Source organism: Geotrypetes seraphini, chromosome 2 (genome assembly GCF_902459505.1).
Source record: "Geotrypetes seraphini chromosome 2, aGeoSer1.1, whole genome shotgun sequence".
NCBI lineage: Eukaryota > Metazoa > Chordata > Amphibia > Gymnophiona > Dermophiidae > Geotrypetes > Geotrypetes seraphini.
In genome coordinates, this window is record NC_047085.1 from 512,658,228 (window position 1) to 512,676,567 (window position 18,340).

General features: G+C 44.2%; 1 pseudogene; it reads left to right on the forward strand.

Annotated features, from left to right (window-relative positions):
• The first annotated feature begins 9,631 nt into the window (after positions 1–9,631).
• Positions 9,632–18,340, forward strand: part of LOC117354994 — a 52,806-nt pseudogene continuing 44,097 nt past the window's right edge.

Here is an 18,340-nt window from a genome sequence, read left to right on the forward strand (position 1 = left end):
CGTGCATATCAGCTTCTCTCCTCCCAGCATATAAGGTTCCTTCCTATTATTAATCCCCAAATGCATTACTCTGCATTTCTTTACATTGAATTTTAGTTGCCAGGCATTAGACCATTCCTCTAACTTTTGCAGATCCTTTTTCATATTTTCCACTCCCTCTTCGGTGTCTACTCTATTACAAATCTTGGTATCATCTGCAAAAAGGCACACTTTTCCTTCTAACCCTTCAGCAATGTCACTCACAATCATATTGAACAGGATCGGCCCCAGCACCGAACCCTAAGGGACTCCACTAGTCACTGTAATGAAAGGATAGATTTTCTGTCTCTGTCTATGAAAGGACACATTTGAAAAGGACACACATATTTATGTCTTTTGTTCCTGCCTGTGCTGGAAGTAATCAAATGTAGAATGTTGGGTGTTTACTTTCTTAATGGTTTGGGAAGAGGTCATTTAATTTATGTTAACTAGGTTAGTTGTCTGAGACAGGAAGGCTCAACCCCCCACAGCTCTTAACACCTTTAAGATTTAAACAATGAAGTACGCACCCCTTCCCCTCTCTTGTCCATCCCCCTTTTGTTGTGATGGTTACCACTGACCCATGTAACAGATATATAAATGTTTTGCAGACTCATAATAAACCAGGCAAAAAATCTCTTCAGAATACTGGCTATCTATCTTTCTTTCTGGGGGGAATTGCCTCCAGATGACAGAATGTTATTTCGGGACCTAGAAACGAATCTTGTCCGTTTCAATTTGGGGGCTACGTCCGGGATGGACTTGACATTGTCAATATTTTGTGAGTATTTCTGAATTTTGAATTCTGTTCTTTAATACTCACAGGTATTGGCATCATGTTCCAACCCTTTATTTAAATTGCAGGGTTTTCGGTAAACCCGCCACGGTTATTGTCCTTTTGGTAAGGACAAATATTAATGTGGAGTTTTCGGTAAATTCCCGCCGTGAAAATCCATTCTTTCGGGAAGAATGAAATTAAGTGAAGACTTTTGGAAAGTCTCTATTGTGGATTTATAGAAACGTCTGCGCATTCTGTCATCTGTGCTATTCTTTGCATGCGCTTTCTCGTCTATTGCTTAGATAAGATTTTATAGAGTATAAGATTATATTGTATATTATTAATGTACCTCGCTTATAAGGTAAGGTAAGCGAAAATTTCTGCATTGTTACATTGTTTTTTTTATTGAAAAAATTCCTGCATTGTGATATTGTTTTTCTAATGGGTCATAAAGACACTTAGGATTTTCCACCTCCTAGACAGATGAGACTTTGTTCGCTTCAGTAATAATAATAATAATGGTAATGGCTTTGTTCTTCTATGCCACCACAGTCTTGCGACTCTGGGCGGTTTGCATTTAGGAGAGCTGAACATTCAGCGATTTGCAATGTGTGGAGGGAGTACAGAGTACGGAGACTATTGGGAATCGAAATTACAAAATATAATGTTTGCTAAGAATTTCGGAGCTGACCTGTAAAGAAAAATCACAGCTTTCCTGGAAAAAAAAAAAAGGGAAAAAATTACAATGTACAGTTTGTTTAGAGATTCAGAAACAGCACGAATTAGGATTTCAGAGAACATTGTGAAAAGAAAGAGTGCTTGGTGAGGTTCTGTTTAGGTGATGTATCTGTCAAATAGGGTAGTTTTTATGAGTTTTCTAAAGGCATTGTAGGTCAGTTCGGCTTTATTAATGTGACTGTCTAGCCAATGTTGTGGTTTATTTGCTTGGAGCATGAAGGTTCTGTCCAGAAAGGTTTTGTATTTACAATTGGTTATGCTTGGGTTTGTAGAAACATATGCAGGAGAACTTGAATAATATTCTTGCCTCGACTGACAGCCAGTGCAGTGGTTTGTGGTGGGGATGACATGGTCATTTTTTTTTGGGCTTGCAAGGAAGATTTTTGTTTTTTCTGTGTTAAGTTTCAATTTGAAATTGCTTGTCCAATGTTCTATTTCAGTCATTATATGAGTAATGTATTTTGAGATTTCATTTGTTATGCTGTGAGGATGGAGATGTCGTCTGCATATATTGTGGCGGGGCCGGGGTTAAGCCTAGCGCTGGCAACTCAGCTCCCGCCCCAGGCGTGGGGACCAGGCGCTCCCAGGAGGATTCCCACTGGGAAACAGTGAAATAATTAGTGGAGGCTGCGTTAGTGGTAAAGTTCAGCTTTTCTTTATTTCCCTCAGTTTGCAGCACTGGGGTTCCAGCAGTCCCTCTGTGTTGAGGAGACTTGGACAAAAGCATACTTTCATACAGTCCAGCCTGCTGTCCAGGCAGAAAAGCCAAAAAATAAAACCAAAAACATTTTCTCCTGATTTTGCTTTTTCTGTTTGAAAAATCTTTAGGAAGCTTTAGCACTGTCCCACCTGAAGCCCAATGCCCCCACTACCCCAAAACTCCCAGGGTAGGGTTAGGGAACTTTATTACCCAACCATTTCAGACTGCTCTTAAGGGTTAAGAATTCTCGGGACTCTAAGTTCCGTGCAAGCTTTCGGGAAAGGTTAATTACAGGTTCTCACCTCCGGCTTTCCTCTCAGGCTCTAAGTAATTTATTCATACTAGTTCACAGTTAGACTAAGGGAGAAAGAACGCTATGGTTTCTGTCCTTGCCTCTCTGCCTTGCCCTACCTGTTGGCTCTTGGTGATGGGCACAGGGTTGCTGGTCAGTTTCCTGGGCTTAGGAATAGGGACAGCCCTTTGCAAGGCAGGGTTTAAAACTGAGTTTAAACTGCTGACAGGCACTTCCCTGTCACAATATGTATTGGATCAGGTTTGGTTTTTGCAGTGGGTGTCCTAGAGCTAATTCTGTGGCAGTCTTTGTCCTTTGTTGTAGTGACAAGCAGGCTGTTTGTAGGCCGGCTGAGAACTTTTCAGCACTTGTCTTTCCCGTATGTGTTTGCACTGCTTATAGGTTTAAATTTCTGCCTTTTCTTGTGCTGTGTCGCCGAAAAAAAAAAAAAAAAATAAAAAATAAATTCCGTTTTAGGTTTCAGGTTTGTTTGGGGAACTTACCGAAACAAAATGAAAAAGGGTAGAAAATACATTTGTGTAATTGTTAAAACGGACAGTCAGAAAGGCATATATTTAAAAGCAAAGCAGAGCAAATTATAATGAAAAAGAAAAGCAAGGATGGAAACAAAGGGGAGGAAACAAGGAAATAGATGGTCTAGCACTTTGTGGAAAAGATTAAAGTGAATGAGAAGGGCAGGGAGCGAAGTCCCATTGCAGTCCTTGAAAGGACTATTGTACTCCAAGTGCGTCTTTGAAAAGAAAGGCCTTCAAAGCTAGTTTTAAATTTATCAAGTGATGAACTTTATTAGTATGCACGGTGCCAAGGTGTTTTAAAGAGGGAATGGATAACAGGTTTTGATAAGAAGAATGTAATGTGCGATGCAGGTTGTGGGAGATTAATAACCTGTTGATGAAATCAGGTAGACCGGAAGCTATGGTTTTATGTATCAGTAACATTATTTTATAAGTAAATCAATGATCTATGGGAAGCCAATGGGAGTTAATCAAAAGTAGTGTGACATGATCAAATTTTTGAGCTTTTAAGGTGAAATGATTTTGATGGCAGTATTCTGAATAATTTGGAGGCAATTGTCTTAAAGAGGGTCAGGATAAATTAACTTTAATTAATACAGGGGCCAGAATTAGTTTTACAGATAGAGCAAGAAAAATATGGAAATTTGTGAGATTCAAGTTTCAAGTTTATTTTTAACTTATTGAATAGCTTAATTTAATTTGCTAAGCGATTTACAAATCAAGTTTCAAGTTTCAGGTTTATTATTTTTCTTGATTAATCACTTAATCAAATTCTAAGCGATGAACATATTAAAATATAGTCAAATAAGGACAATACAATACAAAAACAAACTTTAAATAATAACATTGGGTAAAATAAATTTTCCTAAATCCTGCTCATTCCGCAGATAAATGGGAAGATCGTTCCAAGTTTGAGGAGCAGTTACAGAAAAAAAATAAATTGACGTCTAGTGTTAATAATTTTAAGTGATAGAATGGTTAATAAGTTTTGCTCATTAGACCTCAGGGTTATGTTTGAATGATAAGGAATTAAATGTTTAAATATGAATGCTGGGGTCTTATGAAGAAGAGATTTAAAAACAAGCAGACAGAGTTTGTACGTTATCCGAAATTAACTGGAAGCCAATGTGCATCTATCAAAAGGGGTGTAACATGGTCATATTTTCTAGACTTAGTGATGAGTTTAATGGATATGTTCTGACATAGGAATTTTGCAATAGATCGTATCCTACGTAATCTGTAAAATGTAGATTTAATTATAGTACTAATATGATCATAAAAAACAAAAGGTGTACACATATGCTTATTTATAGTAAATTACATGAGCCTGACATATTGACATACAAACTAACAGATGCATAAGGAAGAAAGGGCAGAACTACAATTGTATTAATAGAACACAAGGGAAGACGTGAATGGTGAGGGCAATAGGAATAGGGAATAAATAAATTAAAGGCGTCTTTAAAAAGGAAGCTCTTCAGATTGCTTTTAAAATGGTTTAGGTCATTTTCTTCTTCAATAATTTTTTATAATTGTTTCTAATCCTACAAGTTTATATCTTGGTGAGAAAAGTGGCACACTCACCCCTGAGATAGAAGGGAAGTCCAGAAACTAAACAGAAATTTTCCTACAGACCAAAGTGCCAGGTGCCAAGAGCTAATTCAGTGGGAGAACTAATTCAGAATGAATTTACCTACCTATTTTACTTTCAGTAATGGAATTGTTAAGAGTTTTTGATTAATGGATCTTAAAGAAAGTGATATACTATGGGGAATAAATAGTTATTAATGAATTGGGGTTCGTTCAAAGACAGTGTTTTAAAAACTAAAAGTAGGATTTTAAAGGTAATGCGATGAGTAACAGGAATCCAATGTGATTCGATTAGGATTGCAGACAGAGCTTGATAGGTGTGGAAGAGGCTTAATGAGTCTTAGTGCCCATGCAAATATGGATTCCCTACTTATTCAGACTTTCCTTTCTAACCTCCGTTCTCCTTTGCAGATTCTGGTCAAACAAATGATTTCAGAATGGCCCACTAGTTCTCGTGCATAATTTCAGATTGAAAAAAGGAGCAGTGCGGGGTTTGAACCCCCAAGCCTCAGGTTCCTTAGGCTGTAGCGCTAACCACTACGCAACACTCTCCTACGCTTTGAGATCTCTAAGCCTTGGGAAATCCTGCATTATTAGGGCCAGCTACCTACCTGGGGACCGCGCCTGTCCGCTCCTCGCGGAAGAAGGGGTCACGGGTTTCGTAGCGGGCGGGCCCCTGTCTCCGATTGAGATGGTAATAATCCATCTAGAAGTACTGGATGTTTTAATTGCAGAGACCCTGGTCACTGGCTTAATCAATGCCCATCTGGCCGGTGCCCAAAGCCGCCCTTCGGACAGACTTTGGTGCAAAGAGGGGAAACCCTGTATACCAGCTGCCCTTGTTATTGTTGACATGTTCTCCCGATAACCTGAAGTTTTTTCCCACTACAAATGAAACTGCTCAGACTATGGTGAACATTTTACTTCGCGAAATCATCCCTAGGTGGGGATGTCCCACACACATCAACAGATAATGGTCCTGCTTTCACTGCCAGAGTATGCAAAGATTTAGCTATCGCATTCCGCATTGAGTGGAAATTTCATCTCCCATATCACCCACAGAGTTTCGGTGTTGTCGAACGCATGAACAGGACTATTAAAGATAAGATCTGGAAGGCCACAGCTGGCACATTTGTGAATGGAAAAAATTCCTTCCTATTGTTTTAGCTGAAATTAGGATGTTGCAAAATTAAAATGTGTTTTTCTTTTCTTTTTCTTAGCAGCGGTTCGGATGTATGCATGCCCATCCCAGTTTTGGCACTAGGATATTTCTGGTGTTTTCCAGGGATCCTCTTTGTCACTGCAGAGATAAAGACGATCCAAAGAGACATTAGCTTTTCTAAATATGAGATGGCTATGATATGCATTTCATCTCTGTTTTGTTTTTCTATAACAATGTGTTTATTTCCAGAGATAAGTTCAGCTCCGAACACTTGACCGATGGAAGAATAGTTTGAAGCCTAGAGCTATGTGTTTTGTGTTTTGTCTATGCCATGTGGTCTGTGTTTTGTCTACTTGTTTTAGTTTAGGGGGTACCCCAGGATATATAATATTGGCCATTTCTAAAGCTAGCTCTTTTCCCCAATTTTTTTAACTAGCCAAATTGCGCAATGTTTTTTTTCCCTATAATTTGCATATGCTAAATGTAGCTTAGTTAGGGGTTATATTTTTAAGAAAAGGTTTTATTCTATATCTATATTCTATGGTGCTCACTTGATATGAACCATTCAGTACACATTTCTGACATAATTTTTTAAATACATTCAGTACAGAATTATGGTCTCTCTGAATTGCCATAATAGTTATATGCAGCACACAAAAAAACATATCTTTTTGAAATGTCTGATTAAGAACCTTAAGTACCTGATTATTGTCTGTCTTTTGCCATAACTATAAATGCATTAATATTGTTACATGTTGCCACATTCAGTACAGGCAACCTGGTTTCTCTCTCTCTACATTCAGTACAGGCAACATGTTTTCTCTTCCATTTTCGTTCTCTTATTTGGATCACACTGGAGTACAGCTGCTGAATGATGCACAAACATCATTCCATCTCAAGGGTGAACACCACCAGTTTCCAGTGACTTGAAAGATCCTGTGCAAACATCAGATCCTGTGCAAACATCATTTCATCCCAAGTGTGCATCTCACCAGTTTAAAGAGACTGCCGGTTCCTGCTAGACTGTAATTCATCTTCCTGCACCCTGACTGCAAAGACTTTTCCACACATGCTGTACACAATGTTTCCTGTTCATCGGAGAAAGCCACCTTCCTAGGAACGCTTTGCTGTGCAGTTCCTCCTATTTAACCTATTCTATGGACATTTCAGACTTTACTTCATATGCTGTACATCCACTACCTCTTGGAATGGGGAATGAGACATTCCAAAAGCTGCTGAACTTTACTGAACTCCATACTTACATTGAACAACTTAAGAAAACCTCCAAAGAAGTGAATCATACTATCACTTTTGAAAATGGACAGATTGCACAAAATTTGCTCCAAGATGCTCATGTCTCAAGCTTTGGAACTTTTCTTTGAGTATTCGCCCACTGCAAACCATGTATTTAATGTTTTAATTCATCCTATCTTAACTATTCTACAAATTTTGCTATGTATTGTTATGATTCTCCTTTGCTGTAGAGTGAAACACGTGTACATTTCTTTTCTCACAAAGTTCCCTCTAGCTTTTAAGGCAGTTATACATGAATTTCCAGTATCTTCTCTGACAACTTGCTAATTTGGTTCTAATTTGGTTTTAATTTGGCATGGCCTATTGCATTACCATTACCAGGGTCAGAGATAATATTATCCCATACTTACATACTCTCTTATGACATCTTTGTATCTTTTTGCCTGGGCCTCCTGAGAAAGTTTCCTACAACCCTTATGCACGTTCACTCGCTCAACGACGGGTAAGATATGGGCATACTGGGATCCCCGCCCAGATTATGGCCTATACGACCTAAGACAGAGGTTTGAACTCATAATGGGAACTGTTCATCTTCATAGCTTGGAGGACAGCTATGATATACTGTTAGAGATTGGCAAGGCATAAGCGAGGCAAGCTGGCTAAGGGTACCACAAGTTTGCTTTCATTTCAAAGAATATGAAAGATGTCAGCATAGCCGTTGCAGGCGTTCAGCATTTTCGGTTGGCATAGCTGGTGTCACCAAAAGCCTATGGGAAATTGTATCAATCTGACTCTGGCATGGGGATGCAGATAGACCCTGAGGGCAGGAAGACGGTTTCAAGTAGTCCTGATTAAATCATGATTAGCTAAAATGTGTTAATGTATTAATCAGAAACTATTGTCCGAGACATACTGGAAATTTAACTACAGCCTAGTATTCTTTTTTTTGGAAATTATAGGTATGCTTCACTGTTGCAGCATTAGATTTTTCTTTAGGTGATATTTACTGGCTCTGTGGAGACCTCCGGCTCCGTGTTAAACTACTCAGCCAGTAGATAGGCCAGTGCACTTTAGCTATACATAGATGAGATAGGGGTCCCAGATGAATTCAAGGCCCGAGACCAGGTTAAGGCTAGGTTTGAGTCCCTTATTACTATCAATAAGAATGTTGAACTTAGACCTTCTTATTGTTATAATCTTTATTATTATCTGCACTCTTGTTGCTTATGTAATTTTTAGACTGTTCCTGTGCTGTTTGACTCATTGCAGCCCCTAAAACCCCTCCTCAAGAGACATATCTAGAATATCTCTCCCTCCACGCTCATGCTGTGCATTTATGACGTCATTTTCATGACGTAAGAGGGGATTGTAATGAAAGGATAGATTTTCTGTCTCTGTCTATGAAAGGACACATTTGAAAAGGACACACATATTTATGTCTTTTGTTCCTGCCTGTGCTGGAAGTAATCAAATGTAGAATGTTGGGTGTTTACTTTCTTAATGGTTTGGGAAGAGGTCATTTAATTTATGTTAACTAGGTTAGTTGTCTGAGACAGGAAGGCTCAACCCCCCACAGCTCTTAACACCTTTAAGATTTAAACAATGAAGTACGCACCCCTTCCCCTCTCTTGTCCATCCCCCTTTTGTTGTGATGGTTACCACTGACCCATGTAACAGATATATAAATGTTTTGCAGACTCATAATAAACCAGGCAAAAAATCTCTTCAGAATACTGGCTATCTATCTTTCTTTCTGGGGGGAATTGCCTCCAGATGACAGAATGTTATTTCGGGACCTAGAAACGAATCTTGTCCGTTTCAGTCACCTTTCCTTCCTTCGAGCAACTTCCATTAACCACCACCCTCTGTTACCTATCAGCATTCTACTGTTTTGTTGGAAGCTGTGTTTCTATTTCATGATATGTTGTTATGGTTTCTCTGCACACAAAAAAAGATGGCTCCTTTCCATGAAGGTTGACTTTTAAGGCGGGAGAGTGTTGGCTGAACCCTTCATTGGTTGGGCCAAGGGCTGGGTCTGGGCTTTCAGGGGGTTCCCTGAGCCAGAGGAGAGGGAGAGACACTTCACTGGCCCAGAGCAGGATTAGGCTTTGCTCAGCCCCAGGAGCCCAAGTTGGCAGCTGCCGCAGTGCTTGCTGGGGGAAATTTCCCCCCCTCAGGGTTAGAAAGGAATTGGGGGGAGGAGCTTCACGCCCAAGGCTGAGAGACGCTCTTTGCTTCTGGCTCTGCCCCTTTTAGTGCTGATTGGTCAGAATGGGCCGCCCCCTAGCAAGACTAAGGGAGAAAAGGAGGAGGAGTTTGAGCTTTGTCCTAGCTCAGGAGCCAGCGCTGCCAGGGAAAGCAAGAATGCGAGCTGGAAGGCGGGTGACGTCACAAGGGAGAGGGCGGAACTTCACAACGAAGGCTGAGAGACGCTCTTTGCTTCTGGCTCTGCCCCTTTTAGTGCTGATTGGTCAGAATGGGTCCGCTCTTTGCCTGGATAAGGGAGAAAGGAGGAGGAGTTTCAGTTTCATCCGCTGCTGATTGGTCAGAATGCTCATTGCTAGAATTTCCCTGAGGGCGGGAAAAGTCTTTGTGGCCAGAAGGAAAGCGAGTCGTCCATCTTGTGCTCTTCTCTCTCTTCCCAGCCCCAAGAGGGAAATGGCTAAAGGAGCTTCTGCTCAGGTAGGAGCTCCCCCTCCCCCACCCCCACTTTTCCTGGCAGGGGGAGGGGAGGGGACTTGGAATGACTTCGTTTGGAGGCTTAAGGGGCTGCCCTGGGCTTCCATTCAGCCTCTCCTCACCTCATGGTCCAACAGAACAATCCAGTCTCTCATTCCATGTGATTTGATCAATTCCACTAGGTCACTTGGCGCCACTTCCACGCTCCATCCACATGTTCACTAAGCAACTTACCTGCGCCAGGTCTACAATAATGTCTGATGGTGATGCTGAAGGGCTGAGGGTGTTTCTGGTTTGTGTTTCAGATGCAGGTGAAGTTTGAGGACGTGGCTGTTTCTTTCTCCCAGGAGGAGTGGGAATATTTAGATGAAGGGCAGAAGGAGCTTTACAGGGAGGTGATGAAGGATAATTATGAGACTCTGATCTCCCTAGGTAAGGAGACATTTTTCTGCACTTCCTTTGCTCCAGAAACTTCCAAGTGTGATCTGGATCTCCCTATACTGACTAGAGAGTTGCGCGGGGACTGAAATCCCACCCGTCCCCGCCAAAGTCCCATCCGTCCCCGTGAGGAATCCCCACCCGTCCCCACGAGGAATCCCCGCCCGTCCCTATAAACTTCAGAAATAGTTATTTCATTTAATTATGCTACTGAATTAAAGGCTCTGGTAGAAACCCATTTACAAATAAGCAAAAAGACTTTATTAATTTGAAAATATTAATTGGGAAGAATACATACTTTGCAAACGGGTTTCTACCAGAGCCTCTAATGTTTATAAATTTTTATCAACACAACTAATATACTACTTTATCCTGAAGCAAAATAAAAAAAAAAGAAATATAATTCTTTTCCTACATTTGTTGCTTGGTTTCTGCTTTCCTCATGTTCTCATTCAATTCCTTCCATCCACTGTCTCTCTTCCTTCTGCATCTTCCATTTGCTCTGTTACTGTGCCTCTCCCCCCCTTCCAAATTGGTCTGGCACCCATCTTCTTCTCTCCGCTCCCCCCATAGTCTGGCATCTGTCTTCTTCCCTGCCAGCGTCTTCTCCCTACTCTCTCTTCCCCATTTCCTTTCAGCGTCCTCCCCCCATCTTCCCCATGTCCTGTCAGCGTCCTTCTCCCCCCTCTGTCTTCCACATGTGCTTTCAGTGTCCTTCTCCCCCCTCTGCTTCCCCATGTCCTTTCAGCGTCCTTCTCCCTCTCTGTCTTCCCCATGGCCTTTCAGCGTCCTTCTCCACCCCCCCGTCTTCCCCATGTCCTTTCAGCGTCCTTCTCCACCCCTTTATCTTCCCCATGTGCTTTCAGCATCCTTCTCCCCCCTCTGTCTTCCACAAGTGCTTTCAGAGTCCTCCACCCCGCCCTTCCCATGGCCTTTCAGCGTCCTTCTCCCTCTCTGTCTTCCCCATGGCCTTTCAGCGTCCTTCTCCACCCCCCCCCCGTCTTCCCCATGTTCTTTCAGCGTCCTCCACCCCTTTGTCTTCCCCATGTGCTTTCAGCATCCTTCTCCCCCCTCTGTCTTCCACAAGTGTTTTCAGAGTCCTCCCCCCCGCCCTTCCCATGGCCTTTCAGCGTCCTTCTCCACCCCTTTGTATTCCCCATGTGTTTTCAGCGTCCTTCTCCCTCCTCTGTCTTCAAGTGCTTTCAGAGTCCTTCCCCCCTCCCGTCTTCTCCATTGGCTTTCAGCGTCCTTCTCCCCCCTCTTTTTCTACCGCCCCGGGTGCAGCACAGCCGGCCAGGTCCCCTTACTTTTGTGGCACTTCCCCGACCGACCGACAACAGCCCCGGTCCGACAATCCTCCCTGCCCTTTAGCCGCAAATCTAAATTATCTTCTTACAGCAGCTGTAATAAGGTAATTTAGATTCGCGGCTACAGGGCAGGGAGGATTGTCGGACCGGGGCTGTAGTCAGTCGGTCGGGGAAGTGCCACAAAAGTAAGGGGACCTGGCCGGCTGTGCTGCGGGCGGGGCGGGGCGGACCGCCCCCTCCCTTGGTAGCCACTCAAACCGCGAGGCTACTATCCTCCTTACCTGCACTGCCTGCAGCACATAGCCAAACGGAAGTCTTCCCGACGTCAGCGCTGACGTCGGAGGGAGGGACGGCTTTGTTTAAGCCCTCCCTCCCCTCCGACGTCAGCGCTGACGTCGGGAAGATTTCCGTTCGACTCTGTGCTGCAAGCAGAGAAGGTAGGGAGAAGAAGAGCTGCGCGACTGAGTACATCCAGCCCCGCAGGAACCCCGCGACCCTCGGAGGCGTCCCCACGGGATCCCCGCGACACTAGGGGCGTCCCCACGGGATCCCCGTGACCCGAAGGGGGAACCCGTGGGATGCCCGCGGGTCCCGCGGGATTCCCGTCGTCCCCGTTCCCGTGCAGCTCTCTAATACTGACCTCTATCTTAAGCTGACAGTGGGAGGGACCATAAGACCATCTTGTGTGTCCTACTGTTTTTTCCCCTTTGAAATCAGAGACAGATTATTCTCTGTTTCTTGAAGAAGAGCTAAAATGCAGGGTCAGAGTAGCCCAAATGGTCAGAACCTGGCTGCAGAAGATTACATTGTACAGTTGTGGTGTAGGGTCATGAAATGATTAACTGTTGTTTAAAATATTGTTCTGGTCTAAATAGCTGAAGAAAGTTTACAATCTATTGACTTCATCTGCCTAAAATGTATGTCCCTACCTTACCACATTGTAAGCTGAATAGATAAGAGTTTGAGGCATGATGTGCCCTGCCCTTCTGTACATGTAGCATTTAGACCTGTAAGATTTAGATAAGCAGAGAAATGAGCTAGTTTCCTATAGGACTATAAGTTGTACCCCTGAACCTATCATAAGTGCTGGCTTAGGACCAATAATAATTGTAGAAAGTTATAGAAGTAACAAATGAAAATTGTAGTTTTTGCATATATTAGTTTGCGAAAAGGGCATAAAAGTCCTTGTATTTCCTGTTTCTGACACTAGTAGGCAGGCTATTAACTGCACTAGAGTCCGGTATACCGTAATAAATTTCTTGTACTTTCTTCACGCCTCTGACTTTGTGTGTCCAAGTGACCTTTCATTTGGCTTCCGAACAGGGACTTGAAGGTCTCTTGACCACTGGTTACTCGATTGGTCACTTGTTTCTGGTCCTACGGCTGATGTGTCTGCTTAGCCGGCTGCCTTCCTTTTGGGGGGTTGGCAGACCTCAGGACGTTGGACCGCTTCAACTGACTTATCTAGTCTCAGTTTAAAGTACCAGAATCTGTATCAGTTTAATCAGTTTAATTCTGTCCTGGAGTGGCCACCATCTGGTAAGTGGGAACTGATCATCCCTATCCTGTCTCTCGTCTCCTGCCTAGTAAGCCACGTGATCTGTCGCTGAAGTCGTGGGGGAAGGATTCTAGGAAACTGTTATTTTCTGGTTGAGTAACTGAACTGACATCTGTTGTTTTGTGTGTTTGAGAGTGTCTGAGACGTCCTTGAGGACGAAGCGAGTGTGGACCTGTTAGTACTGCGTATCCCTAGTCCAGAGACGGGCAGGGCCAGGAATTCAGGGAAGTGTTTTTGTCCTCCATTGCACAATGGGGGGATGTCTGTCTACCTGTGGGGGATCCCTTGATATGTTAGCTAATTTTAAAAAGGGATTTATCTCTGATTACATTTAACAAATCAACCCTTATTTGTCTGTGCCAGTTAGAATGGCCGATATTTGGTGTGGGCTGGCCCCCTCTGGCTCCCTGGAAAAGGACATAACTCGTCAGGTTTTTATGCATTCGTTTGCTATCGGTTCCTCTTCCAGTCAGCCAATTTTTGCATTCCAATGGGAAAACCCTTCCACTGGATAAAGCTCCTAAGTAACCTGGACCCGTCTATCCCAGGGCTTTAAAATTAGCCCCACTCTATTCAGCACCGCCCTTGCTTCAGACCTTGCCAAATTCTTCCCTTCATCTGATTCCCAAGTCCTGCAGTATCCCGGGTTCTTTATGAGTTCTGTCTGTCCAAATGTATCAGTGAAGTTTAAACTGTCAGTTGTTCACAGCATGAGAGGAGAGTACTTTTCCTTTTGTGCTGATAAGGGCCATGAAGTGTTTAGCACTTCAAATGCGGTTTCTCCTGAAACAGATAAGTGGTTTTGCATTTGAAGTTTTTGGCTATGTTATAAAATGTTTATATATATTCAGAAATAAATATAAACGAAAAATATGATTTCTGGAAATTATATTCCATGCTAAAAAGAAGTTCTTTGTCCAAATTTAGAAGTTATTTGTCTAATTTAAAAATTCTGAAAAGGACTACATCTATAATTTGATCTCTTTGATCTTTAAGCAACTCTCTCTCCTTTGTGAAATTCTGTAGGAAGGGGGAGTAAGTCTCTACTGAGACCCATGTTGATTGTAAAAAAAAAAATAAAAATGAACAATGTTTAAACTTGTGAGTACAGTAAAACCTTGGTTTGGGATCATAATTTGTTCCAGAAGCATGCTTGTAGTCCAGGGCACTCGTGTACAAAAATATACATACTTGTATTGCAAGCCCTTGCTCGTTTGGAACAGTCACTGCATTTCTGCAGCGTCATATAGAAAGGAACCATTGGCTCAGTTGTGAAAATGTGATGCTTCTATACTGTATGTATGTGTATTGCAAGACGTTGCTGGTATATAAAATTTAATCATTGCTTGTCTTATAGAACACTTGCAAACCAAGTTATTTGCAATCCAAAGTTTTACTGAATATTCCAATCTTTGTTTTGTATTTCTTTTTATAAATCATGTAAGCTTAGTATAAAAATGTAACTTTTAGGAATAAGAATGTAATTTTTAGGAATGCTTTTGTATGGAAGTAAATATTTTTGCCAGTCAGCTGATAGTGAAGGGACTGCTGCTTTAGAGAGCGCTTGTGTCAGACTACCCTGCTTAGTGGGTGGATCCAGAACTGCATTTTACTTAATTTTTACAAGTCAGCTCTTTGGGGTAGGAACCTGATATAGACTAGGGATTGAGAACAATTCTTATGTGTTAGTAGACATCTTAAGTTCAATTATTTTGTACCTTCTCTAATCTTTTGTAAACCGCATAGCACTTCATGGTATTGCGGTATATAAACTGTTATTATTATTATTTATCTGAGTCTTTCAGATAGTGGGTCTGCCTTTTAAATTTTCCTGTGGCCATATTTACATTGATTTCAAGTATGCCTTCCTTGTGTCACCTACCTTGGCTTTCATATTTCCCAGGGTACCAGGTCCCTTCCCACACCCAGGTCCAGGCTGTCTGTAGTCTCCCTGTCCCTGATAACTGCAAGGCTCTGAGCACCTTTCTCAGTATTGCAGGATACTGTCCCATCTGGATTCCTGATTTCTCTCCTATTGCTCGTCCTCTGTATGATTCCACCAAAGGCGCTGACTCAGCCCCTTTTGTCTGGACCCAACTTCAAGAGCGGTCTTTTCGCTGCCTCCAAAAACTTCTGACTCAGGCCCCTGCCCTCTGGCACTTCTGCCCAAGAAGCTGAGCTGTATGCCCTCACTTCTGCCCTGCGATATTCTGCTTCTTTAGTCTTGCAACATCTACACTGACTCCAAATATGCTTTCTTTACCTTGCATTCCCATAGGGCCATCTGGAAATATCGAGGTTTCATTACAGCCTCCGGCCGCCTGATCCATCATGCTCCCCTCATTCTTGACCCTCTTGAGGCCGTACAACTACCCTCACGTGTTTCTGTTATGCACAGACGCGTGACGGACCTTGTCTCTCATGGCAATGCCCTTGCCGACCGCACAACCCGAGCTGCCAGTCTCTGCCCCCTCTTTCAGCTCCTCTGTATACAATCGGGACCGGCGTGGGAGCCCTGCTCCGCCCCCCCCGATCCAGCCGGAGGACACACAATTGAAAAGGGCCCAGCGCCCTCACCCGACACAAGCCAGCCAGATCGGGACCGGCGTGGGAGCCCTGCTCCGCCCCCCCCCCGATCCAGCCGGAGGACACATAATTGAAAAGGGCCCAGCGCCCTCACCCGACACAAGCCAGCCAGATCGGGACCGGCGTGGGAGCCCTGCTCCGCCCCCCCCCCCGATCTAGCCGGAGGACACACAATTGAAAAGGGCCCAGCGCCCTCACCCGACACAAGCCAGCCAAATCGGGACTGGCGTGGGAGCCCTGCTCCGCCCCCCCCCCCCCCGATCCAGCCGGAGGACACACAATTGAAAAGGGCCCAGCGCCGTCAACCGACACAAGTCAGCCAGATCGGGACCGGCGTGGGAGCCCTGCTCCGCCCCCCCCCCCCGATCCAGCCGGAGGACACACAATTGAAAAGGGCCCAGCGCCCTCACCCGACACAAGCCAGCCAGATCGGGACCGGCATGGGAGCCCTGCTCCGCCCCCCCCCCCCCCCGATCCAGCCGGAGGACACACAATTGAAAAGGGCCCAGCGCCCTCACCCGACACAAGCCAGCCAGATCGGGACCGGCGTGGGAGCCCTGCTCCGCCCCCCCCCCGATCCAGCCGGAGGACACACAATTGAAAAGGGCCCAGCGCCCTCATCCGACACAAGCCAGCCAGATCGGGACCGGCGTGGGAGCCCTGCTCCGCCCCTCCCCCCCGATCCAGCCGGAGGACACACAATTGAAAAGGGCCCAGCGCCCTCACCCGGCACAAGCCAGCCAGATCGGGACCGGCGTGGGAGCCCTGCTCCGCCCCCCCCCCCGATCCAGCCGGAGGACACACAATTGAAAAGGGCCCAGCGCCCTCACCCGACACAAGCCAGCCAGATCGGGACCGGCGTGGGAGCCCTGCTTCGCCCCCCCCCCGATCCAGCCGGAGGACACACAATTGAAAAGGGCCCAGCGCCCTCACCCGACACAAGCCAGCCAGATCGGGACCGGCATGGGAGCCCTGCTCCGCCCCCCCCGATCCAGCCGGAGGACACACAATTGAAAAGGGCCCAGCGCCCTCACCCGACACAAGCCAGCCAGATCGAGACCGGCGTGGGAGCCTTGCTCCGCCCCCCCCCCTGATCCAGCCGGAGGACACACAATTGAAAAGGGCCCAGCGCCAACAAAACCAGCAAACATTAAGCTTTTACTGATCCTACTGATCTATTTATTAAGCAATAACGTTGGGAACTTTATATCACTCCATCCAAAACTTCACTCCACTCAATACCCGGACACAACCATCAGACTCCTAACTAACCTACAGGAAGAAAGAGTAAATCATATTAAAATAATCACAAGTAACAGTAGACCTCACCGTACCCTCAAAAAAAGAACAAGGGAATTAAAACCCATCAAAATCACTACACCCATCATACCCATCACAACTACCACTGTTCTATGCGCTTACCTCAACACTAGATCAGTAAGAAACAAAGCTTTCCTAATCAAAGATTGGATCATCAACAAGAAGTTAGCCTGCCTCTTTCTAACGGAAACATGGCTACTATCTGAAGAGGATCCAATACTAAACGACCTAATACCAAATAACTATAAAATTCTCATGTTAAACCGTGAAGACAAAAGAGGGGGAGGATTGGCAGTCATCCTCAAGGAAGAACTTGAACTTAAATTAGTAGATTCCAAGACAACCAACCAATTAGAAACACTAGCATGCAAAATTAGTAACAAGGATCTAGAAGAATACCTCACCTGCATTCTATTTTATGTCCCGTCAAAATGCTGGTCAAAGGCCAGAGAAGACTTCTACGAATTCATTCTACATAACTCAATCACCCCGCCCTACAATATTATAGTAGGAGACGCAAACCTACACTTAGAGAACGAGGACAATCCTGACACAAAAGATTTCAAAAACTTCCTATCCTCACTCAACTACAATCTCCCTTCATCCACACAAACTCACGAAAAAGGCCATCAGTTAGACTTGGTAGCCATGTCCTCAAAAGAAATTCTAAATCCCACTATTTCTATATCCGACGGTATCTGGCACCACGACATCTGGTCCGATCATTTCACCTACTACTTTAACCTAATCTGGAACCAACCAAAAGAAAAAACTCACCCAAAGATAATAAAAAAAGAACATCTCACAAGGGGACACATAAACCCAGAGGGATACTGGGCGCATTACGAATCGTGCGAGGAGATAAACGAAGGGGATGAGTTCTGGGAACAAGGGAACAATCATAAACAATCCCTATCATCAGTAACTAACTATAGACCGGTAGCATCCATTCCATTCTTCGTAAAAATAATGGAAGGTTTAGTACACACCCAATTGATGGACTACCTTGATCAGTTCTCGCTACTACATGAAACCCAGTCTGGCTTCAGACCTCTGTTTAGCACAGAGACGGTGATCGCAGCAACCCTAGAATACTCACGCAACTTACTCAGCAAGGGATATAATGCCTTAATCATGCAATTTGACATGAGCTCGGCCTTTGACCTGGTGGATCACAAAAAATTGCTACAATGTCTAGACGCAATCGGCATCGGAGGTGAAGTACTTGACTGGTTCCGAGGATTCCTCACATCCCGCACCTATCAAGTACGCTTCAACTGCAGCCTCTCCAAAACATAGAGAAATCCATCAGGCGTTCCACAGGGGTCCCCTCTATCCCCACTACTCTTCAACGTCTATATATCTTCACTAGGCATGCAGCTGG